The 25,713-nt window shown below is 41.9% G+C and overlaps 1 pseudogene; it reads left to right on the top strand.

Annotated features, from left to right (window-relative positions):
- The first annotated feature begins 23,046 nt into the window (after positions 1–23,046).
- LOC124778045 lies at positions 23,047–23,164 on the top strand (annotated as a pseudogene).
- Positions 23,165–25,713: the final 2,549 nt, after the last annotated feature.

The following is a 25,713-nucleotide window of genomic DNA, read 5'->3' as shown; positions in this document are numbered from 1 at the left end:
CGATATTCTACGGCCTGTTTTGTTGTCCTTCATACAAGCCACCCTGGACTTATATTTCAGCAAGATAATACCCGCCAGCACAGAGCGAGAGTTTCTGCTGCTTGTCTTCGTGTTTGCCAAATTCTACCTTGGCCAGCAAGATCGCCGTATCTCTCCCCAATTAAGAACGTTTGGCGTATTCTGGGCAGGGACCTCCAACCTGCTCAGAGAACATCCAACAACTTCATCGATCAGTGTCAAGCAGAATAACTGCTTGAAAAAGGGACAGAGGAGGATCAATGCGTTATTGACTTGTTCAATTTGTAAAGCTCTTCCTGGTGAATAAATCATCCAGTTTTCCTGAAATTGTAATAATTTGTTTGTATATGTACATCACACCTACGGTTTTCCGTCCCATTCGGATGATTCCTTCGTGGCGTGTCTTTTTTTTTTTGTCTTAGAATGTATCTTGAAGGGAAAAGTGATTTAAATTTTACAATACCGAGACAAAAAAGACTACATTGGTAATAAATGAGAAAGCATACTAATGAAACAACTTTCACTGAAGTTTTGAAGAAATAAAAAGTGAATTCTATCGACGAAGAAAAATTGGTTTTTTGGCGTTTTTTGGTAGTTAGAAACAAATCAAAACACAGAGGGTTAGATAAAAAGTCGGTATGCATTGAATGTCAATATTGTTTAATGTGTTTCTATATTTCCTCGAGGAAATAAATGTCAGTGGTCTGAATGTTTAGACGCCGCTCTTCCTATTCTTTAAATTCTCAGCAGTGTGAAGATTTACTGTACAATCTTTGTCAAGAATATCAGTTACGAATTGTACTTTGGCCAGTAGTACACTGTAGCTCTGCTAGTTCCTTGATTATGATACTACATTTCGGCTTTTTGTATCACGAATGGTTTCTCATAGCCTCACTTTCAGCGTTCGCTACTGGGCTAAGCTAAGTGACGTCGTGTTGAGGGAACTAGTGTGAACATATATCAGTTGCCTTTCGCTACGTTCCGCTGACGTTCAGTGTGTGTCGACATTGACAGAAGACTGGCGGTGGTGGTGAACGTCCCAGTCCGGAAGCCCCAAGCTAACCAAACCCGACTCTAGACAATACTGGGTGAGCTGCTGAGGTTCTCCCCATTTCGATTCACAAGGAGGCCACATGCAAATTAGAGAGGTGCGGACGCGTTACACAGTTATACAGAGTGTTTCAGGAGGAATAGTAAATATTTTAGGAAGGCAATAAAAATCCCATTTTTTTGGAGTATGGAGATACAGCTGTTAGTATGTAACCCAAACAAACTTAAAGCACAAAATGAGGTCGTTCACAGCTGATTTTCAAAAATTCCACCGCCACCTTCAATGCACTTATGACTTCGCTTGATAGCACCACGTGCAGCTCTTCTGCGGTCGTCTTTGCGTTCTTTTATAAGGGCCACACTACTCATAATCCGTATGGTCAAATCGGCTCTAGTAGTTACTGTTTCTTTGTAGACTTCGCCTTTCAACCATCCCCACAAGCACAGATCCAAAGGGGTAAGATCCGGTGACGTCGATGGCCAAATAACGTGCCCATATCTACAGATCCGTCTTCCAGGGAATGTTAGGGTTAGATGATGTGTCATCCGACGACTACAATGTGTAGAAGCCCCGTTATGCTGATGAAAATACTGATTCTTTTAGCCAAAGGAATCTCTCCCAATAATGTTGGAAGCTCATTTTCAAGAAAGTGTAAATAACGGGGTCCTGTAAGACTATGCGGTAACACAACAAGCCCAATCAACTGATCGTCTATCAAAACACACCACACATTTACAGAGAAGGGTTCTTGAAAACGTCTCTCCACAAAGACATGTGGGTTTTCTTCAGACCATTGATGTGATTTAGGAGTCTTCTAAGTATTCAGTGACAAAATTCCAATCGTCTATGATCCATCTCCTGCTCGAAGGTGTTGAATGATCTGTAAATGATACGGATGGAGCCCGTGCATACATAATGTTCGCTATACTCTTGTATGTCGAATACCGATACGTGCAGAAATTTATGTGTACTTGTTGAAGGACTGCGTTCTACCGACTGAATAATGTTTTTACTTCATCCACAGTCTGCTCATTTACACTTATAGATGGAATATACTGCTGTGCACTGTACCAGTGTCACTCAGTGTATTGAACAAATGAGTAAACACTCTTGAATGTGATAGTCTGCGGTTAGGAAATCATATGCCGTATTCTCTAGAAGCGACAGCAGCGTTTCCATCACGAAACCCATACACAAGTACAATATCGGCATACTCAGCATGTGTAAAAACGTGCGGCATGTTTACATGCTACAGTACAGTAGATTTGGCCAACAAATCAGAAGCCGGCCGCGGTGGCCGAGCGGTTCTAAGCGCTTCAGTCCGGAACCGCGCGACTGCTACGGTCGCAGGTTCGAATCCTGCCTCGGGCATGGATGTGTGTGATGTCCTTAGGGTAGTCAGGTTTAAGTAGTTCTAAGTTCTAGGGGACTGATGACCTCAGATGTTAAGTCCCATAGTGCTCAGAGCCATTTTTGAACAAATCAGAATGAAAACTTCAATGTTAACTAAAGCACAACTTCACAATATGAATATCAACACTCCACTGCTGATTTTCGATAAATACGGCCATAGGAACCCATAGCAATCGGTGTACCAACGCACGAAACGAAAATGCATTGAACTCACCTGTACCTCTGTACTCAATAAATACTGGACACATGTTACAGGGCAACAATTATTGAACTATATGAAAAGAAATGTAAATTAGTTACAAACTACGGCGTGCACACACTTTATTCAACATGTAAACGTCGTTACAGATATTCAGATTTAGGTTATGACATGTTCGATATGCCCGCCGTCATTGGTGATGACGTGGTGCAGCCGAATTCTGCGTGACCCAGTAAAGTGTCGGGCCGTCGATGACCTCCTGAAGGCTGTTTTCAGCTCAGCAATGGTTTTGGTTATATTGATGTACAATTTGTCTTTGATACAGCCCCACAAAAAGGAGTCACATGTGTGCAGGCCCGGAGACTATGGCTGATAAATCAAGGCCATGTCAGTGGCCTCTGGGTACCCCAGAGGCAGAATGCAGTCCCCTGAGTGCTCCTCCAGGGCATCAAACACTCGCCTGCTTCGATGGGGTCGAGCTCCATTTTGCATGAACCACATCTTATCGAAATCAAGGTCACTTTGGGTAATGGGGATCAAATCATCTTCCAAATCTGCACGTACCATTCGGTAGCCACCGTGCCATAAAGGACTATAGCACCGATTATTCCGTGACTGGACACTGCGCACCACACAGTCACCAACTGAGAGTGAAGAGACGACTCGATCGTGAAATGCAGATTCTCAGTCCCCCAAACGAGCCAATTTTGCTTATTGACGAACCCATCCAAATGAAAGTGGGCTTCCTCTCTAAACCAAACAACAATGCGCATACTGATTTCCATCATGCCCCGCGGCCAACTACGCAGTTTGAACGTCCTAGCTCAAACCGTTCAGAAGTCAAAACGATTTTATTTCACGTAGTTAAATAAATGTCACCCTGTATATGACACATTTTACTGCAATTCGTCTACACTATCACCTCCTAAAATATTTAGCACTCCTAAAACATCCTGTATTTCTGGTTGCACATCCGTTTCGGCAGTTGACTGTGGATCTTGAGACAAACGACTGCTTCACATCAGCAAGAACGCTGCTCTGTGGTGAGCGGGCGCCGCGCTCTCTGTGCTGTAAGCTTTCCCTGCCAGCACTTTCACTCTCTGCCACCGTGACGTCAAGCTGTGGCCGCTTTAACATCGTTCCGTTGTCTCATAGGAATCATACGCTATTCGTTCTGAGCTAGCTTTCGTAACGGATGCGGAGACAACCTACTGTAGTATTGAGTAACGGGTAGCAATACAGAATAATGGACTGCGAAGTCGCTCGAATGTTGTGGTCTTCATTTCCAGGAATGGCATTAGTCGACTACAATATTACTGCACCTGCTAGTGAGGGCGCTTCGGTAGGCTTATCGTGAGTTTTTTTCGCGATATTTCACGAGAACACGCTGAACCACTTAATAGAATACCCACATCTGTCTTGAAATCATTCACAGTGCGTTGCGTTTTCCTTAGTCTCCATTGTACTTGTTTACGGTAACGTCATCAGGTGTTTCCGATGACAGCAACGGGAGGCCAAGTGCAATAATATCGTGGTCAGGTAGTATGGTGCAGCTCCCCTTCTGCTGGTCTTTTCATCACTGCATAACTACCACAACCTACTGTCGAGCCTTGCTCTCCTTCTACCAGTTTTACCCCTCGCCCCTTAATTCCCTCCGTTACATAATTGACAATACCGAACTGCTTCTAGATTTTTCCTATCAACCTATCAAGTTTTGCCACAAATCTCACTCCAATTCTATTCAGTACCTCTTCCTTACTTATCCGATCTATCCATCTTTCAGCGTTCTTCTATAGCACCACATTTCAAAATCTTCTGTTCTCTTTTACTCTGAACTGGTTAATGCCCACATTTCACTTCGCTACAACACTACATTACGAACAAACACCTTCAGAAAATACTTCCTGACTTTTAAATTTATATTCGATGATGAGAAATTTCTCTTCTTCAGAAACGCTTCACTTGCTGTTGCCGGTCTGCATTTTATATCCTCTCTACTTCGACCATCGTCAGTTATTTTGCTGACCAACATCAAAACTCTTCTACTATTTTTAGTGCCTCGTTTCCTAATCTAATTCCCTCAGCATCGCCTGATTCCATCAGTCTTGTTTTACTTTAGTTGATATTCATCTTGTAACTTCTCTTCAAGATCCTATACATAATATCCAACAGATCTTCCCTGTTCCTTTCCATCTCTGAAAGTATTACAATGTTATCGGCAACATCAAAATTTTTTCTTCTTTCTAAATTTTCATTCCCCTTCCGAATTTCACCTTGGTTTCCTTTACTGCTTGTCCAACATACAAATTCAGTAACTTCGAAATTAGCCTACAACCTTGTCGCACTCTCTTCTCAAAAACTGCTTTTTTTTCATGTCCTTCGATCTTAAAACTACGGTCTGCTTTCCGCAGAAATTGTCGTTCGCTATCTCTAAATCTACAAATACTGTAAATGTAACTACTAAAACAAATTCTACAATAAGGATTACCTCTAGTCTTCGCACATTTCTTTGGAATCCAAACTGAACTTTCCCGAAGTTAGTTTCTACAAGTCTTTCCATTCTTCTGTAAATGATTCGTGTCAGGATTTCGCAACGACGACTTAATGATGGTTCTGTAATACTCACACCTTTCAGCAACTGCCTTCTTTGGAATTGTATTAATCGATAAGTCTAACGATATTCCACCTCTCATATATCTTGCATTCCAGGTGGAATAGTTTCATCATGGTACTCATACATTCTCCCAAGGTCTTCCAAATACCTTATGATGTTGTCGACGGTAAGCGTCAGCTCTGTTCGCCATGAATGGTCTTCAGACACATGTAATATTTTTGCACCTGATGATTTGCTTTAACGGTGAATTGTCAAAGCTCATAAAATAGTAGTATGCATATTTACCTTTATTATCTAGAAGGATAATTTCTCGAGGGCGACCTGTTATAACGCTATCGGCACTTCCGGCTACTAAAGTCTTACCGTAAAAGCTACAGCTCACTTTTGGCTCTTACAAGAACGATATAACAACTCAGTTCTTTGCCATTTTACCGTTAAATCACGATTTGTTGAATGTATGCAGCTGAGTGGGACAAACAAAAATCACAATTTAAAGATATAGTTTATACCATTTCTGACCACACTCCAGCACTGCCCAGACACCGAACAACATGTGCCTGGGCCCATTACCGACTCCACTCCTCTCCCAACATACTAAATACTCCCCTCCAAAATGGCAATAATTTTGTTACGTTTCTTGCGTTGCCGGCCGAAGTGGCCGTGCGGTTAAAGGCGCTGCAGTCTGGAACCGCAAGACCGCTACGGTCGCAGGTTCGAATCCTGCCTCGGGCATGGATGTTTGTGATGTCCTTAGGTTAGTTAGGTTTAACTAGTTCTAAGTTCTAGGGGACTAATGACCTCAGCAGTTGAGTCCCATAGTGCTCAGAGCCATTTGAACCATTTTTTTCTTGCATTCTGGAATTGTGTATATTCTTACATGCTAAATTTAGTTGTTCTTAATGATACGTAATTATTTTGTTCTACTTACAGGGAAAAAATTCTCCGTGATTTGTAGCGCATGGATATACTCACGCTCATATTTCAGAGGGGCTCATGAATACAATGCACAAGTACTCAGCATCACAATGACGCATGAATACAATACCCAAGAGTACTGGTTTCCGGTGGAAACGGCTGACATGTGCAAATAATACCGTTGAGTTACTTTCAGAGACTCTAGGACGCTTTCTATTTCTAGCTATCGACGTTATTGCGACGTTTTACTGTGTACTTAGACTGCGTAGTGGTTTTCCAGAGGCAACGCTCAGTATGCATTGCTAATGCACCTTGAGACAAATGCCATGAACTATAACTGTATTCTTTTACGGACAGTAAAAGTGTCGTTTTAAGCGCTCTCTTTTTAAGATAAAATGTAGTTTTCCTGTTTCTAATCAATGACTCGAATCCTGTTATTTTCTGTACCTGAAACTGAGCTCTCTTCGCCATCCCAGTTCACTTGCACTATCTTACCAAAAGTATCATGACACTAGTCCCATTAGTGGACATTAATGTTGGCTGTTACCATTTTTTGCTTTTTGACAGCTTGAACTCTATTGGGTGTACTTTTAATGAAGCGTTTGAACGTCTATGGAAGAATGGCAGCCCATTCTTACCCCAGAGCCGAAACCAGAGAATATACTGATGCTGGCCGCTGGGGTCTGGAGCGATGTCGACGGTCTAACTCACCCAAAGGTGTTCCATTGGGTTCATGTAGGGTCTTTGAGCACGTCAGTCCATTTCAAGAACGATCCAGTCCACAAACCATAGCTTCACACATGCTGTTTTATGACAAGGTACATTGCCATGCTTGTAAAAACAACCATCGTCTCCGAAATGATGCCGTAAAATGTGTTCACGTCCTTCTGCATTTATCGTTTTTTTCGAAGCCGAATAAGGTTACTACACCCTAACCGCGAGAAATACCCTCATACTGTAACATCACCTTCTCCGTACTACATTATTGGCACTACACGTAAGTTCTCCAGACATTCACTACACCCAAAACCATCTATGTATAGGATTTAGCTTGATTCATCACTCCATATCACACGTTTCCAGTCATCCATTGACCAATAGCCTCAGTCTTTACGCCAACTCAAGGGTCGATTAGAACCGACTACACAGGGTGGTCAATTGATAGTGACCGGGCCAAATATCTCACGAAATAAGCGTCAAACGAAAAAACTACAAAGAACGAAACTCGTCTAGCTTGAAGGGGGAAACCAGATGGCGCTATGGTTGGCCCGCTAGATGGCGCTGCCATAGGTAAAACGGATATCAACCGCGTTTTTTAAATAGGAACCCCCATTTTTTATTATATATTCGTGTAATACGTAAAGAAATATGAATGTTTTAGTTGGACCACTTTTTTTCCTTTCTGATAGATGGCGCTGTAATAGTCACAATCGTGTAAGTACGTGGTATCACGCAACATTCCGCCAGTGCGGACGCTATTTGCTTCGTGATACATTGTCCGTGTTAAAATGGACCGTTTACCAATTGCGGAAAAGGTCGATATAGTGTTGATGTATGGCTATTGTGATCAAAATGCCCAACGGGCGTGTGCTATGTATGCTGCTCGGTATCCTGGACGACATCATCCAAGTGTCCGGACCGCTCGCCGAATAGTTACGTTATTTAAAGAAACAGGAAGTGTTCAGCCACGTGTGAAACGTCAACCACGACCTGCAACAAATTATGATACCCAAGTAGGTGTTTTAGCTGCTGTCGCGGCTAATCCGCACATCAGTAGCAGACAAATTGCGCGAGAATCGGGAATCTCAAAAACGTCGGTGTTAAGAATGCTACATCAACATCGATTGCACCCGTAACATATTTCTGTGCATCAGGAATTGCATAGCGACGACTTTGAACGTCGTGTACAGTTCTGCCACTGGACACAAGAGAAATTACGGGACGATGACAGATTTTTTGCACGCGTTCTGTTTAGCGACGAAGCGTCATTCACCAACAGCGGTAACGTAAACCGGCATAATATGCACTATTGGGCAACGGAAAATTCACGATGGCTGCGACAAGTGGAACATCAGCAACCTTGGCGGGTTAATGTATGGTGCGGCATTATGGGAGGAAGGATAATTGTCCCCCATTTTATCGATGGCAATCTAAATGGTGCAAAGTACGCTGATTTCCTACGTAATGTTGTACCGATGTTACTACAAGATGTTTCATTGCGTGACAGAATGGCTATGTAGTTCCAACATGATGGATGTCCGGCACATAGCTCGCGTGCTGTTGAAGCGGTACTGAATAGCATATTTCATGACAGGTGGATTGGTCGTCGAAGCACAATACCATGGCCCGCAGGTTCACCGGATCTGACGTCCTCGGATTTCTTTCTGTGGGGAAAGTTATAGGATATTTGCTATCGTGATCGACCGACAATGTCTCACAACATGCGTCAGCGCACTGTCAATGCATGTGCAAACATTATCGAAGGCGAACTACTCGCTGTTGAGAGGAATGTCGTTACACGTATTGCCAAATGCATTGATGTTGACGGACGTCACATTTTGAGCATTTATTGCATTAACGTGGTACTTACTGGTAATCACGCTGTAACAGCATGCGTTCTCAGAAATGATAAGTTCACAAAGGTGCATGTATCACATTGGAACAACCGAAATAAAATGTTCAAACGTACCTACGTTGTGTATTGTAATTTAGAAAACGTACGTGTTACCAAATGTTCGTCTAAAATTGTGAGCCATATGTCTGTGACTATTACAGCGCCATCTATCACAAAGCGAAGAAAGTGGTCCAAGTAAAACATTCATATTTCTCTACGTACTACACGAGTATGAAATAAAAAATGGGGTTCCTATATAAAAAAAAAACGCAGTTGATATCCGTTTGACGTATGGCAGCGCCATCTAGCGGACCAACCATAGCACCGTCTTGGTTTCCCCCTTCAAGCTAGCAAGTTTCTTTCTTTGTAGTTTTCTCGTTTGACGCTTATTTCGTGAGATACTTGGCCCAGTCACGATCAATGGACCACCCTGTAGATATGTGTGGCATATGAGCAGCTGCCCGACCATTGTACCGCATTCTGTTTAACTCCCTACGCACCGTCATTGTACTAGCGGCATTGCTGGTGCATATTTTGAGCTCACGAGTGATTCCTTGCGGTGACTTCATGCGATGTTTTTACAACCACCCTACGCTACGCTCGACGGTCCTATCAGTACTAGAAATCTACCTATTGGTTTGACTTTCATTGTTCCTTCGCGTTTCCACTTTACAATTACATCGCGAACAGTCGACTTCTACAGCTTTAGAGGGGTTTTAATATCTCTGATCGATTTATTACTCAGGTGGCATCCAAGGATTAGTCCACGTTCGAAATCATCACTCTCTCCTAACCGTTCCATTCTGTTGTTATTGCTTCGCTACTGCTAACACAATACTCCCCGCCTCTCTCTTCTATATATATATACTGGCGGGTCCGCCTCTCGTGACTTCAAGGTGGCCGCTTCCACATTACGTAGGGGTGTTCGGATAGTTTTGAGCATACACTATATTAACCCATTTTTGGTCCCAGGTATTTGTGTGATATGACTCAGTTGTGTCTTATAAATCGTGTAATTAAAATCCAGTACATTTCTACATCTCGTGAAGCGTACATTACATGTCTCTGCATTACGAGTTCGTTGCCATCGTTTGCATCAGACTTAGGACACTTCTGGGTATCACTACAATCTCAGTGGATAAAACATGCTGATAAATAACCGCAATTCTGAAAAATCGGTTCAAATGGCTCTGAGCACTATGGGACTTAAAATCTGAGGTCATCATTCCCCTAGAACGTAGAGCTACATAAACCTAACTAACCTAAGGGCATGACGCACATCCATGCCCGAGGCAGGATTCGAACCTGCGACTGTAGCGGTCGCGCGGTTCCAGACTGAAGCGCCTAGAACCACTCGGCCACATAGGCCGGCTGAAAAATCGAATACTGCAAGTGAACACTATCCGCTAAGTATTATTTTCTGCAAGTAGCAATTCCACAGTTAGACTGCACTGTTTTTATTTATGTCTTATTCTTTGTGACTAGTTTCGGACTCGCAGTCCCGTGCTCATATAAATGAATTAAAATAAAAAATATCCGTCTTTTGATATGCAGCTCCTTGTATTGGCAGTATTGCAGTTAAAAATTTGTGGATGTGAGATCCGCCAGTTATGCAAAACACCGTTTTTCTCAGTACCCAAACATGTTGTGGCACCACTGTGCCATCATCAGTGGGTTTTCGTTTTTTATTTATTCTGCAATGTGAGCATTTTGTTAAATGATTATAAAATTATGTGCATTTTTACTTCAAACAACATATCAATTTACGAAAAGAAATGATCTGTTGTTTGAAGTAATAATGGCGAAGGTCATAAAATATCAGCTAAGTGGTTGATGTATAACTTCAACGGTAATACACCGAATACATGTCTCTGGGGCAAGCCAGATATAATTTTAGCTACTCTGTAGATGCCCTGCCGGCCGGAGTGGCCGTGCGGCTCTAGGCGCTACAGTCTGGAGCCGAGCGACCGCTACGGTCGCAGGTTCGAATCCTGCCTCGGGCATGGATGTGTGTGATGTCCTTAGGTTAGTTAGGTTTAATTAGTTCTAAGTCTTAGGCGACTGATGACCTCAGAAGTTAAGTCGCATAGCGCTCAGAGCCATTTTCTTGTAGATGCCCTCCAACCAGTACAATGTGCTGCGTTCAGTCTGTTAATTTCCATCCACCCGCAAGCCTGGTTAGATTTTTCCGTGCACGCACTATTTTTTTAATAGACACATGACTGGTGCTGAGGTATAAGTTTTTCTGGAGCCTAGGAAGGTCGAATACATATGGTTACGTGTATTCAAGACACATTATATGCCGCGTGTGAATTGCTCCAGTTTTCGCGTGATCGATGTTTTCGCAGTCAATTACGGTTTCCCTGATACAGCCCGACCAAGTGGAGTGTGTGACTAAACTGACAACTGCATAGTGAGGAATAACATATACTACGAGAGGATCTAGTTATTGTGTCAGATATCGTTGATCCTGAGTTGAGAAATTACTCTCTAAGCTTCCCGGTTAAGCACAAAAAGCATATTTCACTCTGTTGCTTAAGATAATGATAACAGCACTAATGGTGTACGACTTATCTTAAGGCTACCACCAGCTCTTTCTCGTGTCGCCGCGTTAGCAAGAAAGAGCTACACTTATTATTGTTGCGGTTTTCAGTACGACGACTGGTTTAATGCAGCTTTCCATGCTAGTTTATTGTTTGCAAGTCTGCATATGAAGGCGGAGCTCACCATCTGTAGTATCGTCAACGGAAGCCACTGTGGCGTTTAGGTACAGAGCCGAACGGAGAGTCTGAATCAGAGGCTCAGACGGTTCTGCGACCGTGAAAGCTGCGGATTTTTCGACATGGGCCATAGGGTGGTGGGATCCCGGGCTCCGCTGAATAGGTTCAAATGTGCGAGAATTCCGAAGGGACCAAACTGCTGATGTCATCGGTCCCTAGACTTACACACTACTTCAACTAACTTAATCGAACTTGTGCTAAGAACAACACACACATCCATGTCCGAGGAAGGACTCGAACCTCCAGCAAGGGGGGGGGGGGGGGGGGCCGCGCAATCCGTGACATGGCGCTTCTAACCAAGCGGCCACTCCGCGCGGCGCGCTTACTAGATCACGGATCCACTACACACGGGTAGCAGTGGGCTGTGTGGCGGGGACTCGGTTAGGTTAGAGGGTCCTGGGAAATTATAGGAGTTCAGATCTTTATTGGTACGGGAAGCCGCCTAAAGCCGGTGATAAGTTCAGCAGAAACTTTTACAAATGACCTAACTGTGTTCAGAAAGGATAGATTAAATACAGTTGCAGTGATTATTGCTGTGAGAAGTAGTTTATCTTGTAGGGAAACTGAAGCAGATAGTTCCTGTGAGTTAGTATGGGTAGATGTTATACTTGACAACTGGAATAATTAATAATTGGTTCCTTTTACGGCTGCCTGACTCAGATGATACAGTTGCTGAACAATTCAAAGAAAACTTGAGTCTCATTTCTAACAGGTACCTCATTCATACAATGATAGATGGTGGTGGCTTCAATCTACTGTCGATATGTTGGCAAAGATACATATTTAAAGCCGGCGGTAGGCATAAAACGTCGTCTGAAATTGTTCTGGATGCTTTCTCAGAAAATTATTTTGAACAATTAGTTCAGGAGCCCACTTGAAGAGTGATGTCTGCGAAAACGTACTTGACCCTTTAGCAAAAAATAATTCTGAGCAAATAGGGCGCATCATGGCAGATACACGGATTAGCGATCGCAAGGTTGTTGTAGTGAGATTGATTACTGTAACATTCAAAACCACCAAAAGTAAACGAAAAGAACATCTGTTTAAATAAGGAGATAAAATTTCGCTTTACGCCTTTCTAAGAGAGTCTCCACTCCTTCCGATCTGACTATGTAAGCGTAAACCACATGTTGTTTAAATTCAAAGAAATACTATCAACGGCAATTGAGAGATATATACCAAATGAGTTAATAGGAGATGGTACTGATCTCCCATGGTACACAAAACGGCAAAGAACACTGTTGCAGAAGCAACGGAAAAGCATGCTAAATTTGAAAAAAAAATAAAAATAAAAAAAACGGAAAATTCCCAAGATTCCGGAAGTTTTACTGAAGTTCGAAATACAGCACAATCTTCAATGCGAGATGCTTTTAACCCTTTCACTGTTCCAGACACAAATATACGCTAATCGTTTCTGTGCTCTAGACATATATATACTATTTGCTATAAAAAATACTTACAGTGGTTCCCTGCTACAGTCGTACAGTTACGTATAGCGCCGACAATCGAGCCAGCGAGTCGGAAGTAATTGTTGCGCAAGTATGCAGTTTAATTGTTGGAATACTAGGAAATACCGGAACGACTATTGAATGCTGAATTCTCTTTCTGCTGAGTTCATTCGTATCGCAATATTACCTAGTTTGTGTGCGACCGTTTCCGCGTTACCGAATAAAATGACGCGACGTTACCGTCCGTTTGCAGACGGTGAGCTGCTGAGTATTCTAAACCAAAGTGACGAAGAGGACATCATCATGCCCAATCCAGCTGATTATGGGTGGACAGATAATGACGACGACGAGCTGGCAGAGAAATCTGTCACCACAAATACAAAAAATATTTGTGAACCAACAAACGTTAAACAAGTAAATGCAGATCCAGATCTTGATGCTATCGTCGATTCTTTCTCCGATTCCGAAGAAGAACCTGAGCGTAAGCCTGAAAAATCTCCTAAGAGACATAAAACAGCTGATTTTAGATGGAAAGACTCTGATTTGGACCCTAAAGTGTATAATTTCGATAACAGTGGTTCCGGTTGCAAAATTGTCAATTTAGATGATGTATGTACTGTATACGACTGCTTCCAAGTTTTTTTAGCCAAGACATTGTGAGCTACATAGCTGAGCAATGTAATTTATATTATGAACACCTTTGTAATGATGCCAGTGAAAATTCAAGACTGCGACGTTGGAAAAACACAAACAGTGACGAAGTTTACTGTTTAAAATGGCTGGTTCAAATGGCTCTGAGCACTATGGGACTTAACTTTTGAAGTCATCAGTCCCCTAGAACTTAGAACTACTTAAACCTAACTAACCTAAGGACATCACACACAGCCATGCCCGAGGCAGGATTCGAACCTGCAACCGTAGCGGTCGCGCAGTTCCAGACTGTAGCGCCTAGAATCGCTCGGTCACTCCGGTCGGCTTACTGTTTCCTTGCTGAAAATTTTCTGATGGCTCAAGTGAGAAAAAATGAAATAAACAGTTATTTAACCAATGAGCAGATACTGGCTATTCCAATATTTGCGCAAATCATGCCGAGATATAGATATCTTCTGTTACTTAGAATGTTACATTTTGCTGATAACAGTAAGGACCCTGGAGATGACAAAATCTGGAAATTACGTCGAATTGTGGATCACTTAAGAAAAGTATGTGCTTTCTATCCCTTTAAAAATTTGTGTATTGACGAAAGTTTAGTTCTCTTAAAAGGTCGTGTCTTCTTCAAGCAGTACATTCATTCCAAACGCCACAGATTTGGTGTAAATTTTTTTGTGTTATGTGATTGTGAAACTGGTTATATTCTTGAATTTATTATTTATGTGGGTGCAGCAACAGACGTAAAAAAAGAAACTGACTTTGGTGTAAATGTTGGAATGCATTGTTCTCAATTTACTTGAACGTTACCTTGGTAAAGGTCACACATTATATGTTGACAATTGGTACAGTAGAACAACGTTATTTTCTTATTTGCATGACAGAGTGACTAATGTCTGTGGAACTGTAAGAAAAAACCGCAAAGGTATGCCTGCTTTATCAAAAAAACAGATAAACTTCTTGCTCTGAAGTGGCAGGACAAGTGGGAAGTGAGGATGCTTTCAACTCTTCATACAAGCGAAATTACAGCGACTGACAAATTGACAGAACCACGAATGAATCAAAAACAAAACCAGCTTGCATCGTAAGCTACACTGAAAATAGGGGGGCCGTCGACAGGAGCGACATGATGCTAAGTTCAGTAGAATGTGTACGAAAAACTGTGAAATGGTAAAAAAAAGTGTTTTCTCATTTGGTGGATCTGTGTCTGCTCAGTGCGCATGCATTAGACAAAACTCAAACGGGACGAAATATTTCAGTATCTTATTTTCAACATAAATTTATCAAGGAGATCCTAGAGATTCACCACCAACCGCAAACAGAGGGACGTCGTGGAAGGAGATCGGCTGATGGTCACAATCCCTTACGCCTAACCGAGCGCCACTTTATCTCGCTAATCCCAGGAGCTTCAAAGAAGAAGGCCGCCCAGAGAAGGTGTATTGTATGTGCAAAACATGATAAACGAAGTGACACAAGATACATTTGTGTAAAATGTAATGTGCCTTTATGTTTGAATTTTTGTTTCGAGAGATATCACACTTTGAAGCACTACTAATGTAATATGGTTTGTATATTTTTCTCCTAATAAAGTACCTTTTTTGAACAAAATAAGACTTTCTGAACAAAGATTTAAAAAAGGAAACGATTTACACCGACAATACTGGATTTTGCGTCTCATTTTTATCTCAATAATAACTGTAGACTGCTACAGTCGTATATATACGCACCGGGTGAAAATAACGCCCACAGGGCTGGGGCCGCTGAGAGTAAATGCGCAGTGAAAGGGTTAATAGTTTCCGCAGCGAAGCTCTGTCTCGATATCTGGCAGGAAATGCTAAAGAGATCTGGTCATCTGTAAAGTACACTGACGGCAAGACGTAATCAGTATCTTCATTGCGCGATAACAATGTTGACGTCGCTGATGACAATGCCACTAAAGCAGAATTACTAAACATTGTTTTCTGAAACTTCTTCCCTAAAGAAGACGAAGTTAATATTCCAGAATTCGAACTTTAGAACAACTGCCAGCATGAGTAGTTAAGAAGTAGATACCCTTAGTGTCGCGAGGCAGCTAAATTCAATTAAAAAATGCAACGCCTCCGGTTCAGATTACACACTAGTCAGGTTCCTTTCAGAGTATGATGATGCAATAGTTGCGTACTTAGCAATCATATACAACCGCTCGCTCGTCAAGATATATGTTGCACAAGTCACAGCAGTACCCAAGAAAGGAAGCAGGAGTAATCCCGCTGAATTACAGACCCAAATCACAAACGTCGATATGCAGTAGGATTTTGGAACATATACTGTGTTCGAACAGTATGAATTACTGCAAAAAAAAGTTTTATTGACACATAGCACAGATTTAGAAAATATTGTTCTTATGTAACACAATTTATTCTCGCGAAAGAATGAGTGCTATAGACAAGGTATGTCAAATTGATTCCATATTTTTAGATTTCCAAAAGGCTTTTTTGCATCGTTCCTCACATGCGACTTGTAATCAAATTGCGTGCCTGTGGAGTATCGTCTCAGTTGTGCGACTGGATTCTTGGTTTATAGTCAGAAAGGTCACAGTTCATCATCACTGACGGAAAATCTTCAAGTAAAACAGAAGTAATATCTGGCGTTCCCCAAGGAAGTGTTTTTCGAGGGTTGGAACTTTAATAGTGGCAACTATTTATTTACATCTTGTACAAAATGGATACGCGTTTCAAAGTTTTACTGACCTTCAAAGTAGTCACCAGCATTGTGTATAACCCGTTGCTAGCGATGTGGAAGTCGTAGGATACTCTTAGCAGTGCCAGTTGTGTTGACAGTTCGAGCGGCGCGGTCTATTGCCCGACGAATTTGTAGTAGTTCTGAAGCGAATGCCGTAAAGTGTTTCCTTTAGTTTAGAAATCGAGTTGAACTCACGAGGGCTTAAGTCAGGGGAGTGCAATAGGTGGTTTAGCACTTATCAGCCCCACCAGTCAAACAAATCAGTAACAGCTTGCACTGCACGTACTTGAGCATTGTCCTGCAAAACAGTGGCCAGGTCCTGCAGAAAGTGTCATAATCAGTCCTGTCTCAATGCTGTTCATTTTTGGAACACAACCTACAACCAGATTAGAGACAAAAGTGATAAACAGTTGCCACTATTAAAGTTCCAATCCTCGTAGATCCTTTGCTGTTCCTGTTCTACATAAACGATTTCGGTGACAATCTCAGCAGTCCTCTACTTTGCAGATGGTATCGTCGTTTACCGTCTTCTAAAGTCATCGGATGATACAATCAATAGCAAAATGATTTAGACAAGATATCTGTATATGTGAAAAGTACCAACTGACTCTAAATAATGAGAAGTGTGAAGTCAGTCCATATGAGCACTAAAAGGAATTCGCTAAATTTCGCTTAGACAGTAAACCACATAAATCTGTGTTGTTGTTGTCTTCAGTCCTGAGACTGGTTTGATGTAGCTCTCCGTGCTACTCTATCCTGTGCAAGCTTCATCATCTCCCAGTACTTACTGCAACCTACATCCTTCTGAATCTGCTTAGTGTATTCATCTCTTGGTCTCCCTCTACGAGTTTTACCATCCACGCTGTCCTCCAATGCTAAATTTGTGATCCCTTGATGCCTCAGAACATGTCCTACGAACCGGTCCCTTGTTCTTGTCAAGTTGTGCCACAAACTCCTCTTCTTCCCAATTCTATTCACTACCTCCTCATTAGTCATGTGATCTACCCATCTAATCTTCAGCATTCTTCTGTAGCACCACATTTCAAAAGATTCTATTCTCTTCTTGTCCAAACTATTTATCGTACACGTTTCACTTCCATACATGGCTGCACTCCATACAAATACTTTCAGAAACGACTTCCTGACACATCTATACTCGATGTTAACAAATTTCTCTTCTTCAGAAACGATTTCCTTGCCATTGCCAGTCTATATTTTATATCCTCTCCAGTTCGACCATCATCAGTTATTTTGCTCCCCAAATAGCAAAACTCCTTTACTACTTTAAGTGTCTCATTTCCTAATCTAATTCCCTCAGCATCACCCGACTTAATTCGACTACATTCCATTATCCTCTTTTTGTCCATTCCGTTCAACTGCTCTTCCAAGTCCTTTGCTGTCTCTGCCAGAATTACAATGTCATCGGCGAACCTCAACGTTTTTATTTCTTCTCCATGGACTTTAAGGCCTACTCCGAATTTTTCTTTTGTTTCCTTTACTGCTTGCTCAATATATAGATTGAATAGCATCGGGGGGAGGCTACAAACCTGTCTCACTCCCTTCCCAACCGCTGCTTCCCTTTCATGCCCCTCGACTCTCTGCCATCTGGTTTCTGTACAAATTGTAAATAGCCTTTCGCTCTCTGTATTTTACCCCTGCCACCTTTAGAATTTGAAAGAGAGTATTCCAGTCAACATTGTCAAAAGCTTTCTCTAAGTCTACAAATGCTAGAAATCTAGGTTTGCCTTTCCTTAATCTATTTTCTAAGATAAGTCGTAGGGTCAGTATTGCCTCAGGTCGGCTTCTACGAGTTTTTCCATTCGTCTGTAAAGAATTCGCGTTAGTATTTTGCAGCTGTGGCTTATTAAACTGATAGTTCGGTAATTTTCACATCTGTCAACACCTGCTTTCTTTGAGATTGGAATTATTATAAATATAAAGGCTATAAATTAAAAAAAATTAGGGATTACAATCGCGAATAATTTAAATTGGAATAATCACGTAGAAAATGCCGTGAGGAAAGCAAACTAAAGACTGTAATTTATTGGCAGAACGCTCAGAAAGTGCAACAGGCCTAACCGTGCTTTTCCGCCCTCTTCTTGAGTATTGCTGTGTGACCAGGAATCCGCATCAAATGGGATTGACGGACGACATCGAAAAAGTTCAAAGAAGGGCAGCTTATTTCGTGTCATCATGAAATAGGAGAGTGCCATGCACACGATACGTGAATTGGGGTGGCTGACATTGAAACAAAGGCATTTTTCGTTGTGGCTAGATCTTCAATCACCAACTTTCTCCTCCGATTGCGAAAATATTTTGTTGGCGCCCACCTACCTAGTGAGAAATGATATTCGTAATAAAATATGAGAAATCTGAGCTCGCACAAAAAGATCTGATTGCTCGTTTTTCCCGCTCGCTGTTAGACAATGGGACGTTAGAGAAATAGCTTGAAGGTGGTTCTGCACCCTCTGCTAGGCACTTAATTGTGAATTGCAGAGTAATCATGTAAAAGTAGATGTAGATCTACAGAAGCATTGCTGAGGGAGGGAACAGTGAGATTTCAGCTAGACAACATTTCAACGGTTTGAATCTTGTCAGCACTGTAACCTCTGTTTAACTCGTCAGTAAATAAAAAATTAAGATGCACGACAAGACAACGGCATACAATTGATTTCTCACCATTATTATCCGTTACAGGACTGTTAAGCAATAAAAACGGATTCGTGGTGCACAAAGTAAATGTTCAGTTCGGTTTTCGACAGACCACTATTTTCTTAATATTAATTAATGTATATGAAATCTATTCATCCAATTAATTAGAAAGTTTTGCATCTGATAACACTAAGAACCACTTGCAACACTTTTCTAAAAGCAGTAACAATGCGTTAACTTAAATGACTAGAGAAGGGGCAGATTTGGCGGTAGATTTCAGCGGTGTTGAAATCTTTCCTCAGCTGATATAAGTAATTTATTTCGGCAAAATATATTACTTTGTGGAACAAGAGATCTAAAGTATTTTTTTTCTTTTTTTAGGCTTTGATAATATGGTGCGAACTTACAAAAAAAGCATAGCAAACTAGAAGCTAGTGACGAAAAAACTGCAAAGGCAACGAAAACAGTAAAACATGGCATGTTATTTTAGAGATCCTATATGGTATGTACTATGGTACGTATTTGACAGATTAGCGTACAGTAATGTAGTTGATATTAATCTGAGTGATGCAAGTATGCGCTACTGACTGCCTTACAAAGAAATACATGTCTCATGCGAATATGCAAAATGGCTGGATTCAAGCACACGAATTAGTTAGGATGTAAATGAAATAGCTGTAACTGAGTGGGTCAAGGCCTTCATCACCTGATATCAACAGCCCACCTTACGAAAACCTGAAAACAACAGTTTATCAGGAGAAACAACTGTTAATAAAGAAATTGTCACCAAACGTCCTGGCAGATTAAAACTGTGTGCCCGACCGAGACTCGAACTCGGGACCTTTGCCTGGCTCAGATGGTAGAGCACTTGCCCGCGAAAGGCAAAGGTCCCGAGTTCGAGTCTCGGTCGGGCACACAGTTTTAATCTGCCAGGAAGTTTCATATCAGCGCACACTCCGCTGCAGAGTGAAAATCTCATTCTGGAAACATCCCCCAGGCTGTGGCTAAGCCATGTCTCCGCAGTATCCTTTCTTTCAGGAGTGGTAGTTCTGCAAGGTTCGCAGGAGAGCTTCTGTAAAGTTTGGAAGGTAGGAAGACGAGATACTGGCAGAAGTAAAGCTGTGAGTACCGGACCTGAGTCGTGTTTCGGTAGCTCAGATGGTAGAGCACTTGCCCGCGAAAGGTAAAGGTCCCGAGTTCGAGTCTCAGTCGGGCACACAGTTTTAATCTGCCAGAAAGATTCATATCAGCGCACACTCCGCTGCAGAGTGAAAATCTAATTGTGGAAAATTGTCACAAAATTTTTTACTATTGTGTATAAACTATTTGTTCAAGTGATTGCACAGGAGACCGTATACACAATCTGCAAGTTGTACCTGTTTCTTAGTACGCTGAAGTGAACTGCACAGATAAACGTGAACGTACAACAAGCTAAGAATATATAGCTAACTGTAAGCAATCAGGAGTGAAGGACACCTGAAGATGAAGCTCTCAGGCCTTTTTCAAAAGCAGTGGTAAAACGTACATCTGGGGAAAAAGAGGAAATCATCAATATTAAATGAGACCGAAAATCCTGAACTGGAATGGAAACCTTTCAACGATTGGCAGAAAACTCAAAAATAGTGCAAAGAAAAAAAATTTGAAAATAATCGTAAATTCATTGTTGTAACAAAAGTTACGTTCACTGAATCTTCTTGCATTGAAGATGACGAGGTTCTTTTGCTAGATAACTTTCATTGTGAAAATATGGACTTAAAGAAAGTGACAGTTAAAGGTCTATAAATAAATGATTATGCACTTATAAGAGTTTGCAAGCAAAAACAGTAAAGTCTTATTCTTAGTGTGAATAGAAGAGAAAGTAGACAAAAATAGTAAAGTAAAATCATGAGACCAATTCTATTTACAGTTTTTGCATTTTGTATCGGTAATTTGATATTTAAAGGACTATTATATCAACTATATACTGGGTGGTTATAAATAAACTTTTAAAACGCTAAAGGAATAACGTCACTGGTCGGAATGACGTCAAAATGCAGCGGAATATTATCGGAGAAGGGGGAAAACGTATGGCAGAAGAAAAAAAAAAGTGTGAAAATTGATCAACAGATGGCGCTGTATGTGTCAGAAAACGTGTATGAAAACACCTGTCATGCGCACGATCAATTGAAGTTGGTATAAACATGCCGGGTACACGGCTTTTTCCTCCTTTCGCGTCTGTGACGTTCCCCATGACTGTCTCAATGTAGGATCGCGCTCTGCTTGTAAAGCTGTATTACAAGAATGATGACTGCACACGTCGCTCTGCGGAAGTTCCGGACACTGAAGGGTTTGAAAAAAGGATTGGTCCGATGAGTGCCGTGGGTCTTGAGAAAATGATTCGAAAAGACGGTTTCTTTTGGTGTGCAACGTGGTAGAGGGAGGAAATGAATTGATTCGGCGTCAGTGGAAGCAGTGGCTACAGCAATGCAAGAGGAGACGAGTGGAGGTGTGCAAACGTATAGTGTACAGAGAATGGCCCGAACATTGGACATAACCGTGAGCACAGTGCGTATAATCCTACCAAACATCCTTCTTTGCTATCCAGTCAAAATTACTCATGAGCACGAATTTCTTCCTGTTGATTTGCTAGCAAGAGAGACCTTTGATTTAGAATTTCTTGCTCGCATGGAAGTGGACAATGATTGGCCGTGGGACATTTTGTGGATAGATGAAGCCCGCTTCCATCTGACAGGATATGTCAATATACAGAATTGTCGAATAGGGGCAACGAAAAATCCACACGCAAATCAACCACTATCACTTCACCCTGAAAAGGTCACTGTGTGGTGCAGCTTTACGGTATCATTTATCACAGGGACATATTTTTTCGAAGAGACAGATGCTTCCGGTCCTGTTATCCGTACCATCACTGGTAAGCGCTAAGAGCGCCTTTTGCGCAACCACGTCATTCCAGCTCTCAACAGCGTGGGTAAGATCATTTTTATGAAAGATGGCGCACCTCCGCACATTGCAAATTCAGTTAAGCAGCTGCTGAAGCGCCATCTCGGAAATGCTAGAATTATCATCCGCCATTTCCCTACAGACTGGCCGTCCCGATCACCTGATCATAAGCCGCGTGACTTCTGGCTGTGAGGCTATCTGAAAGATGTGTTCAGAGTTCCGATTGCAAACTTAGCTGCATTGAAGGCACGCATTGCGCAACACACTCTGAACGGGACCCCGGAAACATTTCGATCAGTTGTGGAACATGCTATTTCTCGACTTCAACTTGTTGCAGAAAACGGTGGACAGAATTTTAACATGTATTGCGCCAATCACAAGGAAATTAATAATACGATTTGATTTTGTTTGATGCTTTTTATGCGGTTTTTGGCCTCAGGACAATTAAAAACCAATGTGTTTACTGCTTTTTGTGCGGTTTTTGGCCTCAGGACAATTAAAAACCGATTTTTTCCATCCGATGTGATATGACCTTGCCGTAGTGGATGGGCTTACGTAACTAACAGTATCATACCTGTATACCCATGCACACTGAGTAGTACAGTTTCTTAACGTCAAATGTACACCTTAGGCATTGTTGTATGATTCATTTGTCGTTTGTAGTCGACCACTATTAAATTATGATGCTTACAGCGCAATCAATTCCTACATTTTGTAACTGTTTATTTTCCTTCTGTCATATTTTTTCTCCCTTCTCCGATAATATTCCGTTGCAATTTGACGTCATTCTGACCAGTGGTGTTATTTCTACAGCGATTTGAAAGTTTAACTTTAATTACAGTCACCCTATATATGTTGCTAGGAACTGCGATGAAAACATAAAACCAGTCCAACAAGCCATACTAACGAGTAGTGCTAATAACAGAAAAGTTTCTTAGCTGGCAATTATAATCTAATATTTGATGACATATGCTCCCCTCCCAGCTATATCCTTCCTGCATGCGCTAATTTTAAACGCATGCTTTTCCTTCGGGCCAAAGGCCTTTCCACAGTGGTAACACCGGTTCCCGTCAGATCACCGAAGTCAAGCGCTGTCGGGCTGGGCTAGCACTTGGATGGGTGACCATTCGATCTGCCGAGAGCTGTTGGCAATCGGGGTGCATTCAGCCCTTGTGAGGCAAACTGAGGAGCTAGTTGATGGAGACGTAGCGGCTCCGGTCTCGGAAACTGACATACGGCCGGGAGAACGGTGTGCTGACCACATGCCCCTCCATATCCGCATCCAGTGACGCCTGTGGGCTGAGGATGACACGGCGACCGTCGGTACCTTTGGGCCTTCATGGCCGGTTCGGCAGGAGTTTAGTTTGTTTTTTTTTTCCTTCGGACGAGAAACGGCGGTGTATCTTATCGAGACCCGATTCCACTAGCTACGCTCCAAATCATTTTGTTGCCGTAGCACACAGGGGAAGGATAAACTTGCCTCTTTGGGATGGGTGACTGAAGAGGAAGTTGCCTCTAGAATACACTTGGAAGGCTACAGTCACGTTTTAGACAAATGCGTGTTAATAACTGTTCGTCTCTGTTTCCAGAAGAGGGGTCTGTATCATACACTTCACACGTGATAGCAGAATTGTGCACACATCGTAAGCAACCGAAAACTGGATGAACAGACACCTGGCATTATCGACATTCGAATACTCCGTTTTTTCTTTTTTCAGGGTTTAATATGTTATTTGTCTGTCCATTGCAACAAACCTATTGTGTTGTTGTTTTCGTATTTTTGTAACTTCCATTAAGGATAAAAATAGACTTGTTACACTGTGGCTTGTCCGTGCTGTTCACCAGGTGCCAGTCTTGATCGTCTAACTGAATATACTCGTATTTCTTATCTGCGACCTTGAAACTGTGCAACTCGAAGGCACTGCCTGGCACGAAACCTTTTGTGAAGCATTTCAACCCACAGAGGTGACGTTCAGGGCAGTCAAACAGATACGATATCTGACAACATGCACACGTCCCCAACTGCTTCTTTACTGCGGACACATGGCAAGTGTCTGCAGTCTTATTACTTTAACATACTCTCTTCTAAATTATAGTGCTTACATTTAGATAATATATTTTTTTTAAATTATTATGTCTTTGACGACATGTTCATGGGTTTCATGTTAGTCAGCACAATTTTTGTTCTACAAACAACGCAATCGTTATACTTCACGCTGCAGGTACTTTCCAGATGAAGACTCTAAAGGCGAATTCCAACGCTGTCAAGGTTAGCGTTCAGTGCCTATTCGATGTCGAGTTCACTAATGATGAAGTACTGGTTAAGATGTACAGGGTGGGCAAAAAGCCACGATCAGAAAGGTTTAATATTGTTGTATAGAAAGTAGAAGCAAAAGGTTTCATATTGTTGTATTGAAAGAAGCAACATTAAAATTCATTGACGCTGACGGGTCGACATGAATGGTAACGTACTTTCTTCGTCCAACGACGCATGGAGGTTCTGGGAATGTTCATCCATTCTGACTGCTTCCTTGCCGATTTTGCTGGTGAACAAAACCACGATGCGTTGTGTGATTTCATTATCGTTGTCATATTTTTTGGGTCTTCCACTGTGTGGTGCATCTGCCACACACCCGGTTGCAAAGGACTTCCGTTCCGTTCCCCGTAGATTAGTCTCCGTTGGGGCTTGTTTCCTGAAGCGATTAAAAAAGTTTTCCCTGGTTCCATAACATGTCTCACCCTTTCGTTCCTTTTCACGCACCCATAGGCTAAAAAGAAGACGTTCTTCTATTGTGAATCTGCTTGTATCCACCGTTATAACACAAATATTTAAAACGATGCCATTTTGGTAGCAAAACAGAACACGACCACGTGCCCTTGCATTCGCCAGGACCACTAGCAAAACAACACGATCATATGATATATTTTGTTGTATCATATATTTTGTTGTAATTTGACGCATTTCATTGTTGTAATTTGAGTGACCTCTATCAGGAAACAAACGTACTACGAGCGAGGAACGTTATTTTCTACCTAGAATACATTTCCTGATCCACGTAATCGCAATTTGGTCAAGGTACTTGAGTATTTTCCGATCGTGACTTCTGGCCCTCCTGTAGAAGGACGGATAAAGTAATTGGCTGTGGCGTTATTTTACGAACCATTCCAGTGCTAGCTTCTAATTATTTACGGAAACAGTGGAAAATCGAATTCAGGATCGTTGAATGGTAATTTGAAACATGCTTCCCCCAAAGAACGAGTCTAGTTTCTTAACCGCTCTTTCAGTCGAATTCAATTTAAGACACTTCCGACTGTGAATAAATGACAAGATATGAAGAGTGATTCACATGTTACGGCGTGTTGTAACTGCAAAACATACCAGTGCACACTTGCAGTGATATATGGTACTCACCAGTAATGTACTCAGCAATGGGCCGTCTGTTGCTGGTGTAGTAGAAACTTTATGACGGAGTTACTCGGTGTGGTGCGCGACGCCTGCTTGCGATATGTGGATACTGCAGGATGCGAAGTCACTACTCGCGGGAGCTGGCAATCGGGGCTGTACCTAACCGCCGCTGTGCTTAGTTCTCGCCTGCATTGTCGCTGTGAGTGCTCGGCGCGTCGGCATTGTTGAATAGGTGTGCCTATTTTGGAAACAAAAAAGTTTTGCCGATAGGGACACTACAGAGGTGCATGTTAT

Source organism: Schistocerca piceifrons, chromosome 2, assembly GCF_021461385.2.
Source record: "Schistocerca piceifrons isolate TAMUIC-IGC-003096 chromosome 2, iqSchPice1.1, whole genome shotgun sequence".
In the NCBI taxonomy this organism is placed as follows: domain Eukaryota; kingdom Metazoa; phylum Arthropoda; class Insecta; order Orthoptera; family Acrididae; genus Schistocerca; species Schistocerca piceifrons.
Note: the sequence above shows the minus strand (reverse complement) of the source record. Positions and strands in the feature narration are given on the sequence as shown.